Source organism: Olea europaea, unplaced genomic scaffold, assembly GCF_002742605.1.
Source record: "Olea europaea var. sylvestris unplaced genomic scaffold, O_europaea_v1 scaffold643, whole genome shotgun sequence".
Lineage (NCBI taxonomy): Eukaryota > Viridiplantae > Streptophyta > Magnoliopsida > Lamiales > Oleaceae > Olea > Olea europaea.
In genome coordinates this window covers 101,028-121,288 of record NW_019264798.1, presented here as the reverse complement: position 1 = coordinate 121,288, position 20,261 = coordinate 101,028, and positions in this window count along the sequence as shown.

Sequence of the window (20,261 nt, the reverse complement as noted above, 5' to 3'; positions counted from 1 at the left end):
GGCCCAAGCAAGTTTCTCATCCGACGATGGTGCTGCTCCAACGATACTCCAGTCGATGTGCCTGTGATGGGCATCTGTATAAGAATAAGTGAAGGACATGACTGCTGCTGCAATAGATTGATCACCATGACAGCTCATGGAAGTTTTGTATTTGGCTAATAATTATCTAAATTGCTGTAAATATTATCATAGATGGATAGTTGGATATCAAACACTTGACAAGATGGTTGTGTTAGTAGAAACAATTTGACCTCGAGACCTCCCTGATGATACATCATACATATATTAGTTTGAAAAACACTAGAAATTGTCTCAAAAATAATATAAATGCTCACACTATACAAATGGAAGCATTTATAATGTATTCAATTGTAACCCAGATGAGATTACCATACCAGGCTAATCCATTTGTATAGTGTGAGTATTTACTAGTGTTTTTCAAACTAATATATATGTCATGTATTGTCAGGACGGTCTCGAGGTTAAATTGTTTTCGTAAACACGGCCATCTTGGGAAGTGTTCGATATCCTACTATCGATATATTATAATATTTGAAGCAATTCAGATAATTCTTAGCCAAATAAAAAACCTCCGTAAGCTGTCATGGCTATCGATCTATTGTAGCAACAGTCATGCCTTTCACTTATTCTTCTATTGGTATCAACATTGATGGGTTGATCGGGAGAGCGATATCTGTTGGCTAGTATGGTGGACGTCTTTCAAAAGTGCATAGGGGTGTATTGAACATGATTCAACCATGCCGTCATTGCTTTGCTGCTAAAGTCTACTCATGTACCTAGTGTTGGGAATTATAGATCGATATCTTGTTGTAATGTGATCTATAAAGTGATCACAAAAATCCTTGCATCTAGATTGAAGCCTATCTTGGGAGACATAGTTGACCAAGCACAAGCTGCTTTCATTGAAGATAGGAGCATGATAAAAAATATTCATCTTGCTCAAGAACTCGCGAGACAATGCAATAGAAAGAGGGTTGCTCCAAAAGATGCCTCCTTAAATTGATTTAAGGAAAGCTTATGACTCGATTAGTTGGAACTTTCTCAAAAAGTGTACTTAAAGGGCTAAAATTTCCTTTGAGATTTGTTCAACGGATTATGGAATGTGTTAACACTCCAACATATTCCGTTGCTTTGAATGGGAGTATGCATGGAGTTTTCAAAGGCGGGAAAGGTCTTAGATAAGGTGATCCACTTTCTCCTTTCTTGTTTGTGCTTTGATTTGAATATTTTTCTAGAATGATCAAGGATGCTACAAATAATTGTGATTTTAATTATCACCCGAAATGTGGTCCCCTTAAGATAACCCATTTGGCTTTTGCGGATGACTTGATGTAATTTTCAAGGGAAGATGCTATGTTCGTGGAAATTCTCATGAATTGCCTTGAAAAGTTTGGTTTAACATCAGTTTGAAGACTAACACATTGAAATCCAGCTTATACACAGCTGGGATTTATGGGTATGAGCTTGAAAGAATCTTTGAAATGTCTAATTTTTCGAAGGGGACTATGCCTTTTCGTTACTTAGGTATTCCTCTTGCCTCGGAGAAACTCAAAGTGAGTTCTTATGCTCCTTCCTTGAAAAAATTACGGCTTATATTGGAGCTTGGAATTGCTCATCCTTACCTTATCCTAGCAAAGTGGAACTCATTAGGGTGGTGCTTCAAGGAGTCGAATGTTTTTGGCTTTCTATCTTCCCCATCCCGGCTACAATTATATCAAGGATTGTTAGCCTTTGTCGAAATTCCTTTGGGGATCAAAGAAGCCTTTGGTTACATAGAAGGATCTTTTCCTTCCAAAAGAGGAAGGAGGTCTCGGATTAAAGGACTTGAGTAGTTGGAATCTAGCATCACTTGCTAAATTTCCTTGGAACATTCAACATAAAAAGGAGACTCTATGGATTCGGTGGGTTCATCAAGTATATCTTAATGGGACTTTCATTTGGGAGTTTCGTCCTAGAAAGGATCATTCTTCACTCTTCAAGAATCTACTGGAAATCAGAGACATTTTGCATGAAAAAGTTGTTGCCAAACAGATTTTATAAAATAGATAGCTTGGGGCGTCGGGTCAGATGGATGGTGGTATTATCCTATCTTGACAAACTGATTTGGAACAGAATATCCTTGCTGGGCATGCATAGAACATACCCCAACCTAGGCAGAATCTGGACAGGCTTAGAGATGGCCAGACAATTCATTTCACAGGCAGTTTTTGGTTTTTTTGGATCAAAATCTGGGCTGTTTGGTTGAGCATAAATTCAGCACAAAAATTTCCTATAATTTCTTTAGGCCCTTAGGTACATTGAAGACTTGGGGAGCTAAAGTTTGGAAATCGTGCATCACTATGAAGCATTCCTTTTTAGTTTAGTTAGGGGTTCAATCTAAACTCCTAACTAAAGAAATATTACAATTCCTGGACGTTGATCGTAATTGTGTATTTTGTGGGCATTTGGTGGAAACTTACAACCATCTTTTCTTTAAATGGTCCTTCACATCTACATTATGGGGGAATATTAGGCAATGGTTCGGCATCAAGAGATCTATGACTACACTTGCTAGTGCTCTATGACTTTTTATGCACTTCAATTGTTTTGTATTTCCCAGTTATGCCCGGAGTAATTGTATGTGTTAATGTACTTTTGATTGCCCAGGAATGCCTGATGTACTTGTATATGGAACATTTTTTATCAATGATATTTACATTTACCAATATAAAAAAATAGAAAGAGCTCGTAGTCTGTCGATCCTAACTATGTCTGGACCTGGTAAGTTTCAGCTTTGTGACCATACTCCCCTTGAAACCTAAAAACTTTGATTTTTCATAAGGTGCCAGCGGAGTCCTATAAGCAACATCCGTCGATCCCTAGTCGGCATCATTTATGGTTGAGACTAGGATGATATCTGATCATCTTTGAGCCCCAACTTTCGTTCTTGATTAATGAAAACATCTTTGGCAAATGCTTTTGCAGTTGTTCATCTTTCATAAACCCAAGAATTTCATCACTGACTATGAAATACGATTGTCTCCGATTGTACCTATTAATCATTACTCTGATCCCAAAGGCCAACGTAATAGGACCGAAATCCTATAATGTTATCCAATGCTAATGTATCCAGAGTGTAGGCTTGCTTTGAGCACTCTAATTTCTTCAAAGTAACACCACCGGAGGCACGACCCAACCAGTTAAGGCCAGCAGCACATTGTCAACAAAAGGGACGATCTCTGAAATCAAACCCTAATTCTTTCTCACCCGTCACTACCATAGTAGGCCACTATCCCACCATTGAAAGTTGATAGGGCAAAAATTTGAATGATGCATCTCCAGCACGAGGGCCATGCAATCCATCGAGTTATCATGAATCATCGTAGCAACAGGTGGAGCCCACGTCGACCTTTTATTTAATAAATGCATCTCTTCTAGAAGTCGAGTTTTGTTACACGCATTAGATCTAGAAATACTACGATTATCCGAGTAGCAGCTACCATCAAACAAACTATAACTGATTTAATGAGCCATCCACAATTTCACGGTCTGAATTAATTCATACTTACACATGCATGGCTTAATCTTTGAGACAAGCATATGACTACTGGCAGGATCAACCAAGAAGCATTCCTCTTCGATGCTGACATTGTGCGGACGGAGGTCCAGGATGAGGAAGAACATCATTTGCATGAGTAATCGGAGGATCCGCGCCCTTGTACCCACTCAGTGTTCCACATCCGAGAATTTGAGCAAAACAAGGTTATTTTAGGCAAAGAGATGCTATCGCAATGGGCATATAGCACAGGGAATCAAGATGGAGATGACGAAATGTGAAATTCGAGCACCCAATGAACACGCATGAGGAGGATGTTGTCGCTGCTAGAGTAGGGATCTAATGTACTCAAACACGTGGATCGCAACTGACGTGCTTTACGCACATGATGCCCAAGCAAAGCTCACACATGTTCGCCAACCCAAAAGTTCACAAACAAGTGACGAGCTGAGCTGGTGCATGTCCCACTATGCACAGTAAAAGATTATCGAGAAACCAATCAAAATTTGTCATGCAATGATGATCGTGATCGTGAGCACCTGCTACGTTGCCCAACATGCTGTGCCCGAAGGGCACAGCATGCTTCGAACAACATTTTCTTTGATGTCGATGTTTTGCTTATCCCTTCACAGGAGGCAAGCAAAGGATGGATCAGGGGAAGATCGAGATGGATTCGACACTTTTAGGCACACAAGCGAGAAGCCTGTGTTGGCAAGGGGTTGAATCGTGCCGTCGAAGTTCGCAATGTGATGACGATCATAGTCACGAGCACTTACTGTAATGCCCTATGAGCCGTGCCCATGGGGTACCACATACTCGACAATATTTCTTTCGGTGCCCACATCCTGGTCCTCCCATCTTGCAAATGAGCAGCATCCAATATCGAGCCAACGTAGGCCGTAAGCGTCTAGCTTCAGCTTGATTTTTAAGGAAGATCGAGATTCAATGTCACACATGGGTAGAAAGCCCATGTTGGCAAGGGGCCAAAATGTGAGTTCACAGTGCGATGACTGTCATAATTGCGAGTACTAAACACGTTGCCTTGCAAACCGCGCCCAAGGGGTACTGCACGTACTCGCCCACGATAACGTCTTACTTTGGTGCCCATGTTTTGATCCTCCTATCATGTGAATGAAGCACGAGACGATCCCAAGATAATGCAGCCCGTAAAGCAAGAGCTTTGATTAATTTTCAGGCAACCCGATCGGAAGGAGTGCATTCGCGAGAACTAGTTGCAACATACATCTTATGCCTAGGCCAATCAATCGATACATCACGTGGTTTTGTCCCCACGCATGTCCTATGTCCTGTATTATCATGCCTTTCGATGGTCTCATTTTTGGGTAGGTTTACACCGCTCGATCAGACATTGGGAAGTTGCAGGAACTACGTTGTAGCATGCGTCTTATGCTTAGGCCAATCGATCGACACACTGCACAGTTTCGTCCCCACGCATGCCCTCCATCCTACATCGTTGGGCCTCACGATGGTCTCAATTTGGGACAATTTCACACCAACTGATCGGACATTGGGAAGTTGCGAGCACTACATTACAATGTGTGTCTTATGCCTAGGCAAATCGATCGACACATCACGTGATTTCTCGTCCCCACGTATGCCCTCCATCCGGATTGTTCTTTCTACTTTCGTCGGGTCTTTACTCCATTTCTGGACCGAAATAGGCAATTGCGAGAAAATTTGGGGGCATATTTTGACACGCAACGTGATTTCATGCCCATGCATGCCTTCTATCCAGGTGCTGCTGAAGGATCACCGATCGTAGTATCGTCGGAGTATCACCGGACAAGCACCATCGTCGGACGGAAAACTTGCTCGAGCCGGCATGTGTCGGTCCCAAGGGTCCAAAGTTTAAAGGGACACAAGCTACCCTTAGGCAATTGCTCCCTACAACAGCTTGGACATGCTGTTTGTTCCCTTTCACGTATCCGTCTCCCCTATAATAAACTTCTGAGAAAAAACCCAAGTGATAGGAGTAGATATCAAAGGGCTAAGGAATCATACTATTTCTTTTCCATTTTCTGTAGGATTTTTGGTGATGATTTTTTAGAAAAAAATTTTGGCAATGAAAGTATGTTGAATGGGGTCTCGAAAAAAATATTTTCGATAAAAATATTTTTAATTTTTACTTAAAAATCTTTAAAAATAGGGAAAATGGAAAAAAATGGAAAACGGATGGGGAAAAATCCCCAAAAATCACGGTAGGCTCGTTATCATCAAATATTTGAGGAGCAATTGCTCTTTTGTTGAAAACAATTTCCATTCACACGTTGATGCATGCCCGAAAATAGGGGACGGGGTGGGAGGAAGGTGAAATGGGGTGGAAATAACTCAAAATGTATTAAATTTGAATGATAAACTTCTATCAAGTGATCATTTTATGTTCTCGACAACCATCCATCGATAGAACATCACGAAGGCAGCGCCATGTCCTAGCAATAGCAGGGACGCAAGCATAATTTCAAGCATTCTCAGGCACCTTCAGGCATACGATGTGCAGACCATGTCAGGGATGCGGGCACATTTTAGGCATTTCTAGGTAGTTTCTGGGACAAGGTGTGTAGGCCATGTCAGGGATGCAGGCATATTTTCTCGCATTTCTGGGACACGGTGTGCAGGCCATGCCCAGGACGCGGGCAGATTTCTAGGCATTTCTAGGCAGTTTATGGCACATGGTGTGTAGGCCACGCCCAGGGACGTAGCCAAATTTTCAGGCATTTCTAAGCAGTTTCTAGGACACGGTGAACAGGACATGTTCAGGATGCAGCCTGATTTTCAGGCATTTTTAGGCAGTTTCTGGGACATGGTGTACAGGCCATGTTCAGGAAGCGTCTAGACCATGGCAGGGACGTAGCCTGATTTATAGGCATTTCTGGGTAGTTTCTGGATACGAAGTGCAGGGCATGTTTGGGAAGAGTCCTAGCTGCGTTCGGACGCAGTATGATTTCCTGGCAATTCTAGGCAGTTTTTGGGACATGGTGTGCAGGCCATGTCCAAGATGCAGCCTGATTTTCAAGCATTTCTAGGCTGTTTCTGGGACACGGTATGCAGGACATATTCGGGATGCAGCCTAATTTTCAAGCATTTCTAGGGAGTCTCTCGGACATTGTGAGCAGGCCATGTCTAAGACGTGGCAGGGTCACAGACTGATTTTTTAACATTTCAATGTAATTTCTGGGAGAAGGTGTACAGGCAATGTTCGGGATGCGTCCGGGCCACGACAGGGCCGCAGCCTGATTTTAAGGCATTTTTGGGAAGTTTCTGTGCAAGATGTGCAAGGCATGTCTGGGCACGGTGTGCAAGCCTTGTTCGGGTCACATCCTGGCCGTGGTAAGGTCGTAGCCTATTTTTCAGGCTTTTATAGGTAGTTTCTAGGACACGGTGTGCACGCCATGTCCATGACGCGGTAGGGACGCTGCCTAATTTCTAGGTAGTTTCTAGAACACAGTGTGTAGGCCACGTTCAGGATGTGTCCGGGCTAAGGCAGGGTCGTAGCTTGACTTATTAGGAATTTCTAGACAATTTCTAGGCAGGGAGTGCAGGCCATGTTCGGGAAGAGTCCGGGTCGCGTCCTTCCTGGCATTTCTAGCCAGTTTCTGGGACACGGTGTACAGGCCATGTCCAGGACACGGCAGGGACGTAGCATGATTTCTAGGTAATTTTTGGGACACAGTGTGTAGGCCATATCAGGGACGTGTTTGGGCCTCAATAGGGACGCAGCCTGATTTTCAGACATTTCTCGATAGTTTTTGGGCACGATGTGCAATGCATGTCTGGGCACGATGTGTATGCCTTGTCCGGGACACGTCCTGATCGTGATAGGGTCGCAGCCTATTTTCCAGGCATTTTTAGGCAGTTTCTGGGACAGTGTGCAGGTCATCTCCGTGACGCGATAGGGGCTCGACCTGATTTTTAGGCATTTATTGACATTTCTGGTGAATGTTGGGCAGGTCATATCTGAGACGCCTCCTTGCCACGGTAGGGACGTAGGCAGATTTTTAGGCACGCGAAGGTAGCACGATTTCTCGGCCATGTTAAGGACGCAGGCATGTTGCCAGGCATTCTGGGTAGTTTTTGGGGCATGGTGTGTAGGTCATGTCCGGGACGCATCCTAGTCGTGATAGAGAAGCAGCCTGATTTTCAGGCTTTTCTAGGCAATTTCTACGACACGGTGTGCAGGCCATGTCCATTACGCGGTGGAGAGGCAGCTTTATTTAATGACATTTCGAATCAGTTTCTGGGAAACAATGTTCAGGCCATGTCCATGACGTGTCCTGGCCACGGTAGGGATACAACCTAGTTTTCAGGTATTTCTAGACAGTTTATGGGTACGATGTGTAGGCCATGTCCAAGATGTGTCCTGGCCGTGACAGGGATGCAGCCAGATTTTTAGGATTTTCCAAGCAATTTCTGGGACAAGGTGAATACGTCATGTCCAGTACGTAGCCTAATTTTCAGGCATTTCTAGGCAGTTTTTGGGACACAGTGTGCAGGCCATGTTCGGGATGCGTTTGGGCCAAGAAAGGGACGTAGCCTAATTTTTAGGCATTTCTGGGTAGTTTTTGGGCATGGAGTGCATGCCATGTCCGCGAAGCATCCAAGTCACGGTCAGGACACAGCTTGATTTTTAGGCATTTCTAGGCAATTTCTTAGACACGTTGTGCCAGCCATGTCCAGTACACAGCAGGGATGTAGCCTGATTTTCAGGCATTTCTAGGCAATTTCTAGGATACAGTGTGCAGGATATGTCCAAGACATAGCCTGATTTTCAGGCATTTCTAGGCAGTTTCTGGTACACGGTGTGTAGGCCATGTGCAAGATGCGACAGGGACATAGCCTGATTTTCAGGCATTTCTAGGCAGTTTACGGGATACGGTGTGCAAGTCATGCCCGGGATGCTCTAGGCAGTTTTTGGGACACGGTGTGCAGGCCATGTTTGAGATATGTCAGGGCCGCGGCAAGGACACAACTTGATTTTCAGGCATTTCTGGGCACGGTGTGGAGGGTATGTCTAGGCACGGAGTGCAAGCCTTGTTCGGGATTCTTTCGGGTCGCGACAGGGACACAACCTAATTTCTAGACATTTCTAGGTAGTTTCTGGGACACGATGTGCATGCCATGTCCAGGACGTGGCAGGGATGCAGCCTGATTTTCAGGCATTTTTGGAGAGTTTCTGAGACGCGGTGTGCAGGCCTTGTTTGGGATGCTTCCAGGCTACGACAGGGATAAAGCTTAATTTTTACGCATTTTTGGGCACAATGTGCATGCTATGCTTGCGACGCGTCCAGGCTGCGGCAAGGACGTGACCTGATTTTTGGGACACGATTTGCAGGCCATGTCGAGGATGCTGTAGGGACGCAGCCTGATTTTCAGGCATTTTTAGGCAGGTTCTAACACACGCTGTGCAGGCCATTCTGGGACGTATCCTAGCCATGGCAGGTATGAACATAGATTTTCAGGCACACGAAGGTAGCATGGTATGCAAGCCATGTCAAGGACGCAGGTACACAAAGGCATATTTTCATGCACATGAAGGCAGCACGGGATGTGGACACATGAAGACAGCACCGAGTCCCGTCCATGTGAAGGGTGCTGGCATATGTAGGCAGCACGTAGTTCATACCGATGCCCATCGTAGACATACCAGGCGATTTCTGGGACACGGTGGGTAGCTGGCGTGGCATTTCATCTCGTGTTTTCTATCATAACCTACATGATGTCCACCATACCACCATACTGGTGGATAGTTATTGCTCTCCTGATTAACCCGTCAATGCTAATGCCAATAGAAGAATAAGTGAAGGACATGACTGCTGCTACAATAGATCGATAGCCAGTACATCGCATGGAGGTTTTGTATTTTGCCAAGAATTATCTAAATTGCTGCAAATATTATCATATATGGATAGTAGGATATCGAACACTTGACAAGATGGCCATGTTTGTGGAAACAATTTGACCTTGAGATCGCCCTGATGATAGATCATATATATATTAGTTTGAAAAACATGAGAAATTGTCTCAAAAATAATATAAATCTCACACTATACAAATGGAAGCATGTATAGTGTATCCAGTCAACAAATATGCATCAAATTTCCCAAGCAAGCGTTACCTAAATGAAAGCTCAGCTTTGCGGATTAGCCCAGTATGGTAATCTTATCCGGGTTACAATTGGATAAACTATAAATGCTTCCATTTGTATAGTTTTAGTATTTATATTATTTTTGAGACAATTTCTAGTGTTTTTCAAACTAATATATATATGATGCATGGTCAGGGTGGTCTCGAGGTCAAATTGTTTCCACAAACACGACCTTCTTGTCAAGTGTTCGATATCCTACTATCCATATATGATAATATTTGTAGTACTTTTGATAATTCTTAGCCAAATACAAAACTTCCATGAGTCATCATGGCTATCGATCTATTGTAGTAGCAGTCATGTCTATAACTTATTCTTATAATGATGCCTATTGCAGCCATCGTCGAATGGGAAACTTGCCCAGGCCGATATGTGCCGGTCCCCAAGGTTTCGAAGTTTGCAGGGATGCTGCCTACGGTAGCTTGCACATGCTGCTTGTTCCTTTTCATGTACCTTCTCCCCCCTATAATAGACTTCTGAGAAAAAACTCAAGTGACGAGTAAATATCAAAGGGCTGAGAAATCATACTATTTATTTTCCATTTCTTGTAGGATTTTTGGTGATGATTTTTTAGAAAATTCTTTTCGGCGATGAAAGTATGATTGAATGAGGTCTTGAAAAAAAATTTTTTAACCAAAAAATATTTTTATTTTTATTTAAAAAATATTGAAAACAGGGAAAAATTAGAAAAAATGGAAAACGAACGTGGAAAAATCCCCAAAAATCAAGAAAGGGTTGTTATCATCAAATATTTGAGAGCAATTGCTCTTTTGTCAAAAATAATTTTGATTCACATGTATTTTGATGCATGCACGAAAAGAGGTGACGGGGACAGAGGAAAGTAAATGTGGTGGAAACAACTCGAAATGTATTAAATTCAAACGCTAAACTTCTATCTAGCGATCATTTTATGTTCTCGACAACCATCCATCCATAAAGCATCGCAAGGCATACTTTTGCTCGTCATGTGGCATGAAGGCAGTGCAGTGTCCTGGCAGTGGTAGTGACGCATGCACATTTTTTGGCCTTCTCAGGCACATGATGTACAGGCCATGTCAGGGATGAGGACATGTTTTCAGGCATTTGTAGGTAGTTTCGGGGACAAGGTGTGCAGGCCATGTTAGGGACGCTGACACATTTGCGGTCATTTCTGGGACACGGTGCGTAGACCACTTCCGAGGATGCGAGCAGATTTCCAGGCATTTCTAGGTAGTTTATGGCACATGGTGTGTAGGCCACGTCCAGGACGCGTCGTGGTTGCGACGAGGACGCAGGATGACTTTTAGGCACATGAAGGTAGCATGGTGTACAGGCCATGTCAAGGACACAGGCACATTCCCAGGCATTTTTGGGCTATTTCTGGAACGCGGTGTGCAGGCCATGTCCATGAGACATCCTGGTCACAGAAGAGAAACAGCCTGATTTTCAGGAATTTCTAGGTAGTTTCTAGGACACGGTGTGCAGGCCATGTCCAGGATGTAGCAAGGACGCATCCTGATTTTTAGGCATTTCTAGGTAGTTTTCGGGACACGATGTACAAGCCAAGTCCGAGACTGTCCTAGCCACGGCAAGGACGCGACTTGATTTTCAGGCATTTCTAGGTAGTTTGTGGGCACGCTGGTAAAACATGTCCGGGACACAGCTTGACTTTCAGGTATTTCTAGGCAGTTTTTGGGACACGGTGTGTAGGCCATGTCTGGGACGCGTTAGGGCCACGACAGGGTTGTTGACTGATTTTCAAGCATTTCTAGGTACGGTGTGTAGGCCATGTTCGGGACACGCCCTGGTCGAGGTAGGGACGCAGCCTGATTTCCCAGCATTTCTAGGCAATTTTTGGGACACGGTGTGCAAGCCATGTCCTAGACGCGACAGGGACAAAGCCTGATTTTCAGGCATTTCTAGGCAGTTTCTAGGACACGGTGTGCAGGGCATGTTCGGGATGGGTCTTGGCCTCGGCAGGGATGCAGCCTGATTTCCTGACATTTCTATACAATTTTTAGGACACGGTGTGCAAGCCATGTCAAGGACGCGCTAAGGACGCGACCTGATTTTCAGGCATTTCTAGTTAGTTTATGGAACATGGTGTGCAGGCCATGTCCGGGATTCGTCTTGGCCACGACGGGACGCAAGCAGATTTTCAGGCACACGAAGGCAACATGGTGTGCCAACTAAGTCAGGGACGAAGGCTCGTTCGCAGGCATTCTATGAAGTTTCTTAGATACGGTGTGCATGTTAAGTCTAGGACGCGACAGGGACACAGCCTAATTTTCAGGCATTTCTAGGCAGTTTTTGGGACATGATGTGTCGGCCATGTCCGGGACGCTTCCTGGCCACGACAGGGACGTAGCCTGATTTTCAGGCATTTCTAGATAGTTTGTGGACACGGTGTGCAGGCCATGTTCGGGACACATCCTTGCCACGGTAGGGATGCAGCCTGATTTTTAGGGATTTCTAGGCAGTTTTTGGGACATGGTGAACAGGACATGACCAGGACGCAGCCTGATTTTTTGGCATTTCTAGGTAGTTTCTGAGATACGGTGTGTAGACCATGTTTGGGATGCGGTCGTGCCAAGGCAGAGATGCAACCAAATCTTTTCGCATTTCTCTACAATTTTTGGGCATGGTGTGAAGGCTATGTTCAAAAAGCATTGTAACGCCCCAACCCCTAGTGGACCGGAAGGCTGCTTACTTTTCTTCGGTTAACTGGTGGTTTAGTAACAAGTGTATACGTTTTAGCGGAAGCTTACATGTTCGGATAATAATTTAAATAACAGTACTTCAAATACTTTAAACAAAAACACTAAATCATTTTTCAAACAACAAAATGTAATTTATTTGAAGAAAACATAACTTATTCTCGCATTCTGCGTTATTCAAAACTTTAAAGAAATAACATTGGAAAACATTTCATAAAAATAAATCCAAATCACTTATTCATCGAATTTTCGTTGGCTCGTTGCATCACTCTCCATCTTCTCCTCCATCCATGCCTGATGTAGAATTCCTTCAATTTGTAGAGATGGGATTAAACCCGTGAGTTGAAAAACTCAATAGGTGTCATATGTGCATTTGTGATCAAGCTATACATTTCAAAACATTAACTTTATAACTTTTCATACATGCCGTACCTGGAGGCACCATTTGACATGAAGGGGTATGCCGTACCCGAGGGCACCATTTGATATACGAACATTTCTTCAACATAGAGGGGTATGTCGTACTGGAGTACCATTTGACATACAACCATTAACATAGAAGGATATGTCGTACCGGAGTACCATTTGACATACAAACATTAACATGAATCGAAACTTATAACTTAACACGATTAAACACATTACACCTCTACCTACCTTGATTGATGCTTTTGAAACTTTGAAAACATGGATTGAAAACTTCGATGAAACTTGGATGTTGAAAGAAATGCACTCCTTGGATGTTTGAAAATCGTTGAGAATTGATGCTTGAAAACACTTCTTAAACTTCTAGGAAAAATAGTTTTCCTCCCTCTCTTTTTCTCTCTTGGAAACTTTTTCTTTAGTATGTAAAAGCTCTTGATTTTGGTGTGAGAAAAAATGAGTGAAATGAGTTCTCTATTTATAGGAAATATACCATAACTTAAGCAAATGAAGGGTCAAATTTCATTTAAGAGAGAAAATATGGGTGCCATTTATGTTTGAGGTTAAATGCTTCAATTTAGTGGGGTTTTTATTGTCAAAAACGTGGGTGGCCCTTTGAGAAAATAATTGATGAAAATAAATATTTAAATTCTAGAGAAAAATGAGAATTTTTCATTTCAGGCAGTTTCGGTCGACCGGTTGTAGTCCGGTTGACACTGCACAGCCTTTAGTGTTTCTATCATAACTTCTTCTCCCGATATCCGATTGAGGTAATTCAAAGTGCATTGGAAAGCTAACTCAAAGAACTATTATTTAGATATCATTTTCCAAATCGAATGTTTCCTATATCGAAAATGGGCCTCAAATGAGACTAAAAATATGAAGTATACTTTAGTCATTCAATATTCATATCTTAGTGCCACTAAGGTGTCTAGAATTATTTGGGATTCTACAAGCATCCTGGTTGCAACAGGGATGCAACCTAATTTTTAGGCATTTCTTGTCAATTTCTGGGTGTGGTGTGCAAGCCATGTTTGGGACGCAGGCTGATTTTCTGGCACACGAAGGCAACATGGTGTCAGGCCATGTCAGGGATGCAGGCACGTTCGTAAGCATTTCGGGGCTACTTTTGGGGCACAATGTGTGGGCCATATCCAGGATGCGTCCTCGCTACGACAGGGATGTAGCCTAATTTTTCGACATTTCTAGGTAGTTTCTGGGACACGGTGTGCAGGCCATGTCCATTACGCATTCTGGCCATGGCAGGGATGCAGCCTGATTTTCAGGCATTTCTAGGTGGTTTTTGGGCATGGTGTACAGGACATGTCTAGGGTGCAGCCCAACTTTTAGGCATTTCTAGGTAATTTTTGGGACACAGTGTGCAGGCCATGTTTGGGAAGCGTCCCAGCCATGGCAGGTAGGCAGTTTCTAGGCACGGTGTGCAAGCTATGTTCGGGATGCGTCCTGGGCGTGACAGGGATATAGCTTAATTTCAAGGCATTTCTAGGTAGTTTTTGGGACACAGTGTGCAGGCCATGTTTGGGAAGCGTCCCAGCCATGGCAGGTAGGCAGTTTCTAGGCACGGTGTGCAAGCTATGTTCGGGATGCGTCCTGGGCGTGACAGGGATATAGCTTAATTTCAAGGCATTTCTAGGTAGTTTTTGGGACATGGTGTGTAGGCTATGTCGAGGAAGCGGTAGGGACGCAGTTGGATTTCAGGTATTTCTAGGCAGTTGCGGGGACACGACGTGCAAGCCATATTCGGGGCACGTCCTGGCCACAGCAGAGATGTAACCTGATTTTCAGGCATTTCTAGGCAATTTGTGTGCATGCTAGTGGTGACGATGATGATAAGGAAAAGGTTCCTGCACTGTAGATTGGTGGTTGGAGCCATGTTTATCGGACTGAACCATAACCTCTAGCTTTTGACCCTTCTGGCAATGTTCTTTTGTTCCACTGATGAAGAAAAATAGACCTGATTTTTTTGAAAAGGAGTTTTCTTAGCCCATTTGTTGAACTCATCAACTGAAGATGGAACTGCCCACAATTATTTTCATCACCTACTACGAACTCTCTTGCTTCAGAAAGAACACAAAGCAAAAACACGAAGGCCGAAAATAAGAAAATATTTTTGAATGAAGCCATTTTAGGCAAAAAATCGACAAATTTTCAAATAAAATTTTAGTAATTTTATAGACAATAGAATAGAATGGTTTTGGGTTCAAGGTTTTTTTTTTTTTTTACAAGACAATCAACAAAAAATCATTAACTCTTTTTTGTGAGGTTCATGTCAAAAAAGGTAGAGAGAAACATTTTCAACGTGAAACTGTAGCATTTATGCTATACTTATTGATCTTTTTAAGCTGAGAAAAGTAAACTTCTATAGTGAGGAATTCCACTTTCTGTGCTAATACCAGGTCTGGCCAGAAAACATGCTACGCACTACAAAATGAATCAACAAAAACAATTCATGAGAATAATAATCCCTCCTCCTCCAACTTTTCCAATTTCTTCTATTCTGAGTCAACTTCTTCGTTGGACATTTGCATTATCACTGGACTAGTCCAAAGCACTTGGACAATTTTAGCATCCCTACTAACAGTTGTATCAAGCGGTATCCCCAGGTTTTTCACATCATACTCCACCAGCACAACATATCCAACAATGGCGCCCTAACTTTGGAAGTAATAGTAGTTTGCTTGGGAAATACGTGATAGTGCTAGACGCACTAGAAAAACCCTGGAAATATGACGAAATGTTTGGCCGTAGCACACAGTTTCCTTCAAATTCTCGATCGACAGATGATCGAGAATGTCGATTAGTATTTCATCTGGCAAGTCAGTGAAGTCAGACATTGATGTAGGTTCAGGTTCTGCCAAGAATTCCTAGAGGTTCCAATTATTTCAATAGCCTTCCATCGTTGCATATGGAGCTGTTGCAGATGTACGAGAGGTCCAGGGTTCAGGGTGTAGGGTTTAGGGCTCAGGGTCCAGGGTCTATGGCTTAGGGTTTACGGTTTAGGGCTTAGTGTTTATGGTTTAGGACTTAAGGTTTAGGGTTAAGGGTTTTCGGGACACGAGGTGCAGGACATGATGCAGCTTTATTTTCAAGCATTTTTAGGCAGTTTTCTAGGACACTGAGTGCAGGCCATGTCTGTGACGTGTCCTGGCCCTGACAGGGACGCAACCTAATTTTTAGGCATTTCTAGGCAGTTTGTGGGCACGGTGTACTAGCCATGTTCGGGATGCGTCCTGGTCGGGACAGGGAAGCAACCTGAATTTCAGGCATTTCTAGGCAGTTTGGAGGCACGATGTGCAGGTAATGCTCGGGACGCGTCCAGGCCACGTTAGGGACACAAGCAGATTTTCAACCAAACGAAGAAAGCACGGTGTGCAGGCACCTTCCCAGGCATTTTGGGCAGTTTCTAGGACACGGTATGCAAGCCATGTCCAGGATGCGACAGGGACGCATCCTGACTTTTAGGTATTTTTAGGCAGTTTCTGGAACACGGTGTGCAGGCAATGTCCGGGACGCGTTTGGGCCACGGTAGGGATATAGCCTGGTTTCTTGGCATTTCTAGGCAGTTTCTAGGACACGGTGTGCAGGCCATATCCAGGATGCTGTAGGGACACATCCTGTTTTTTACGTATTTCTAGAAAATTTCTTCGACCCAGTGTGCATGCAATCTTCGGGACATGTCTGGGATGATGTAGGGAAGTAGCTTGATTTCCAGGCATTACTAGGCAATTTTTGGAACACGGTGTGTAGGCTATGTCCAGGACGCAACAGAGACGCAGCCTGATTTTCAAGCATTTCTAGGTAGTTTCTGGGACGCAGTGTCCAGGTCATGACCAGGACGCGTCAGGGACCTGATTTTCTAGCATTCCTGGGAAGTTTTTGAGCACAGTGTGCAGGCCACGTCCGGGACGTGCCCTAGCCTCGATAGGGATGCAGACTGATTTTAAGGCATTTGTAGATGGTTTGTGGGCACGGTGTGCAGGCCATGTCTGGGACTAGCTGGGACGCAGCCTAATTTTCAGGCATTTCTGGGACTCCATGTGCAGGCCATGTTCGGGACTTATCATGGGAAAGGCAGAGACGGCGTTTGATTTTCAAGCAATTCTAGGTAGTTTCGTGGACACGATGTGCAGGCCATAACAAGGATGTGTCCCTATTTTTAGGCAGTTTTTGGAACACGATGTGCAGGCAATGTTTGGGACGCGTCTGGTTGCAACAGGGATACAGCCTACTTTTCAAGCAGTTTTCGAGACACGGTGTGCAGGCCATTCCAGGATGCTGAAGGGACAAATCCTAATTTTCATGTTTTTCTATGTAGTTTCTTGGACACGTGTGCAAGCAATGTTCGAGATTCGTCTGGGTTGCGGCCTGAATTCTAGGCATTTCTAGGCAGTTTCTGGGACATGGTGTACTGGTGATGTCCAGGACGCCGTATGGACGTAACCTAAGTTTCAGGCATTTCTCGTTAGTCTTTAGGTCACGGTGTGCAGGTCATGTCAGGGACACGTCCGGGCCACGGCAGGGATAGAGCTTGATTTTTAGCTAATTCTGGGCAGTTTTTGAGCATGGCGTATAGACCGTGTCCGGGACGCATCCTGGCCAAGTAGGGACGCAGCCTGATTTTCAGGCATTTCTAAGCAGTTTGTGGGCACAGTGTGCAGGCTAAGTCCGGGACGCATCCTGGCCGTGACAGAGACAGCCTGATTTTCAGGCATTTTTAGGCAATTTTTGGGACTCAGTGTGGAGGCCCAGTCTGGGACGCGTCATGGCCATGGCAGGGATGCAGCCTGATTTCCAGGCATTTCTAGCCAATTTTTGGGTCATAAGGTTTAGGGCTTAGGGTTTTTTTAATTAATTTAGAATTAAAAGTGGGAAATATATACATGACAAAGAATAATGAAAATAAAATGTAGCTCAATGTTCGAACCCATGAATAATAAAACTAGTCTACACAACAAAACTAAAATTTCCACTGTCGCAGTGCAACAAATAAACCTATCCGTCGCCTTCAGACCAGTACCATCATTAGTCGGGGGTGGCGTCGGTGCATGGTAGTGGTGATGGTGATGATGAGGAGAAGGTCCCTGCATTGTAGATTGGTGACTGGAGCTATGTTTATAGGACAGAACCAAAACCTCTAGCTTTTGACCCTTCTGATAATGTTCTTCAGCTATACTGATGAAGAAAAATGGACCTAATTTTTTTAGTGAAATTGTAATTTCTCCATCGTGGTGTGATTTTATTGGATGGGCGTTGTTGTAGATTTTGTAGTCTTCCTCGGTCACTTCCAGTACTGAATCAGTTTTGGAATCATACTTTAGAACTAAAGAATCTCCAATCTAAAAATAAATTTTCTTAGCCCATTTGTTGAACTCATCAATAGAAGATGGGACTAACCATAAATTATTTTCACTGCCTACTACGAACTCTCTTGCTTCAAGAAGAACACACAGCAAAAATACGAGTGCCGAAAAAAAGAAAATATTTTTGAGTGAAGCCATTTTAAGCGAAAAACCAACAGATTTTCAAATAAAATTTGTGTAACTTTGTAGACAATAGAATAGAAAGGTTCTGGGTTTCGGGTTCTGGGTGCAGGGTTCAGGGTCCAGGGTACAGGGTTCAGGTTTCAGGTGCCAGCGCTTAGGTTTATAGCTTAGGGTTTAGGGTTTAGGGCTTACGATTTAGAGCTTATGATTTAGGATTTAGAGCTTCTAGGACACGGGGTGTAGGACATGTCTAGGACGGAGCCTTATTTTTAGGTATTTTTAAGCAGTTTCGGGACACGGTGTGCAGGCCATGTCCGGGGCGCGTCCTGGTTGCGGTAGGGATGCAACCTAATTTTCAGGAATTTTTAGGAAGTTTGTGGGCACGATGTGCAGGCCATGTTCGGGACGCGTCTTGGCTGCGACAGGGACATAACCTGATTTTCAAGTATTTTAAGGCAGTTTGTGGGCACGGTGTGCAGGAAATGTTCCGGACGCATCTCGGCCATATTAGGGACACAAGCAGATTTTCAACCAAACGAAGGAAGGATGGTGTACAGGCCATGTCATGCGCTCAGGCACCTTCCTAGGCATTCTGGGCAATTTCTGGGACATGGTATACAGGCTAAATTCAAGACAAGTCATGGCCACGGCAAGGATACAGCCTAATTTTTGGGCATTTTTGGGAAGGTTTTGGGCACGGTGTGTAGTCCATGTCATAGAAACAACTTGATTTTTTGGCATTTCTCGTTAGTTTCTAGGTCATGTTGTGCAGGTCCCGTCCGGGACACATCCAGGCACTGTGTCCGAGCACGACAGGGATAGTGCCTGATTTTTAGGTAATTTTGGGCAGTTTTTGGGCACGTTGTGCAGGCCATATCCGAGATTCATCTTGATCACAGTAGGAACGCAATCTGATTTTCACGCATTCTAGGCAATTTTTGGGACATCATGTGCAGGCAATGCCTAGGATGCGACAAGGACGCATCCGGATTTTCGTGTATTTCTAGGCAGTTCCTGGGACGCGGTGTGCAGGCCAAGTTCGGGATGTGTCTAGGCCGTGGCAGGGAGCATCCTGATTTCCAGGCATTTTTACATAGTTTCTGGGACACGGTGTGCAGGCCACGGCCTGGACGCTGCAGGGATGCAGCCTGATTTTCAGGCATTTCTAGACAGTTTCTGGGACACGATGTGTAGGATATGAACGGGACGCGTTTGGGCCACAGCAGGTACGTACCTGATTTTCAAGCACTTCTAGGAAGCTTTTGGGCATGACGTGCAGGCCAAGTTCGGGATGCATCCTGGCTGCGATAGGGATGCATCCTGGTTTTTAGGCATTTGTTGGCTTTTTGTGGCACGATGTGCAGGCCATAGTCGGGACATGTCCTAACCACTGAAGGGACGCAGCCTGATTTTTAAGCATTTCTTGGTAATTTGTGGGACTCGGTGTGCAAGCCATGTTCGGGACGCATCATGGCCACGGCAGGGACGGAGCCTAATTTTCAAGCAGTTTTGGGCAGTTTTCTGGGACACAATGTGCAAGCCATGTCCAGGATACGGTAAGGACGCATCCTAACTTTTAGGTATTTTTAGGCAATTTCTGGTACACGGTGTACGGGTAATGCCTTGGACGCATCTAGGCCGCGACAGGGATTCAACCTGGTTTTCGAGCATTTCTAGACATTTTCTGGGAAACTGTGTGCAGGCCAACCTAAGTTTCACGTATTTCTCGGCAATTTCTTAGAAACGATGTGCAGGCAATGTCCGGGATACGTTGGGGCTGCTGCAGGGATGCAGCATGATTTCCAGGCCCTTCTAGGCAGTTTCTGGGACACAGTGTGATGCCATGTCCAGGACGAAGTAGGGACGCAGCCAAATTTTCAGGCATTTGAAGGCAGTTTCTGGGACACGATGTGCAGGCC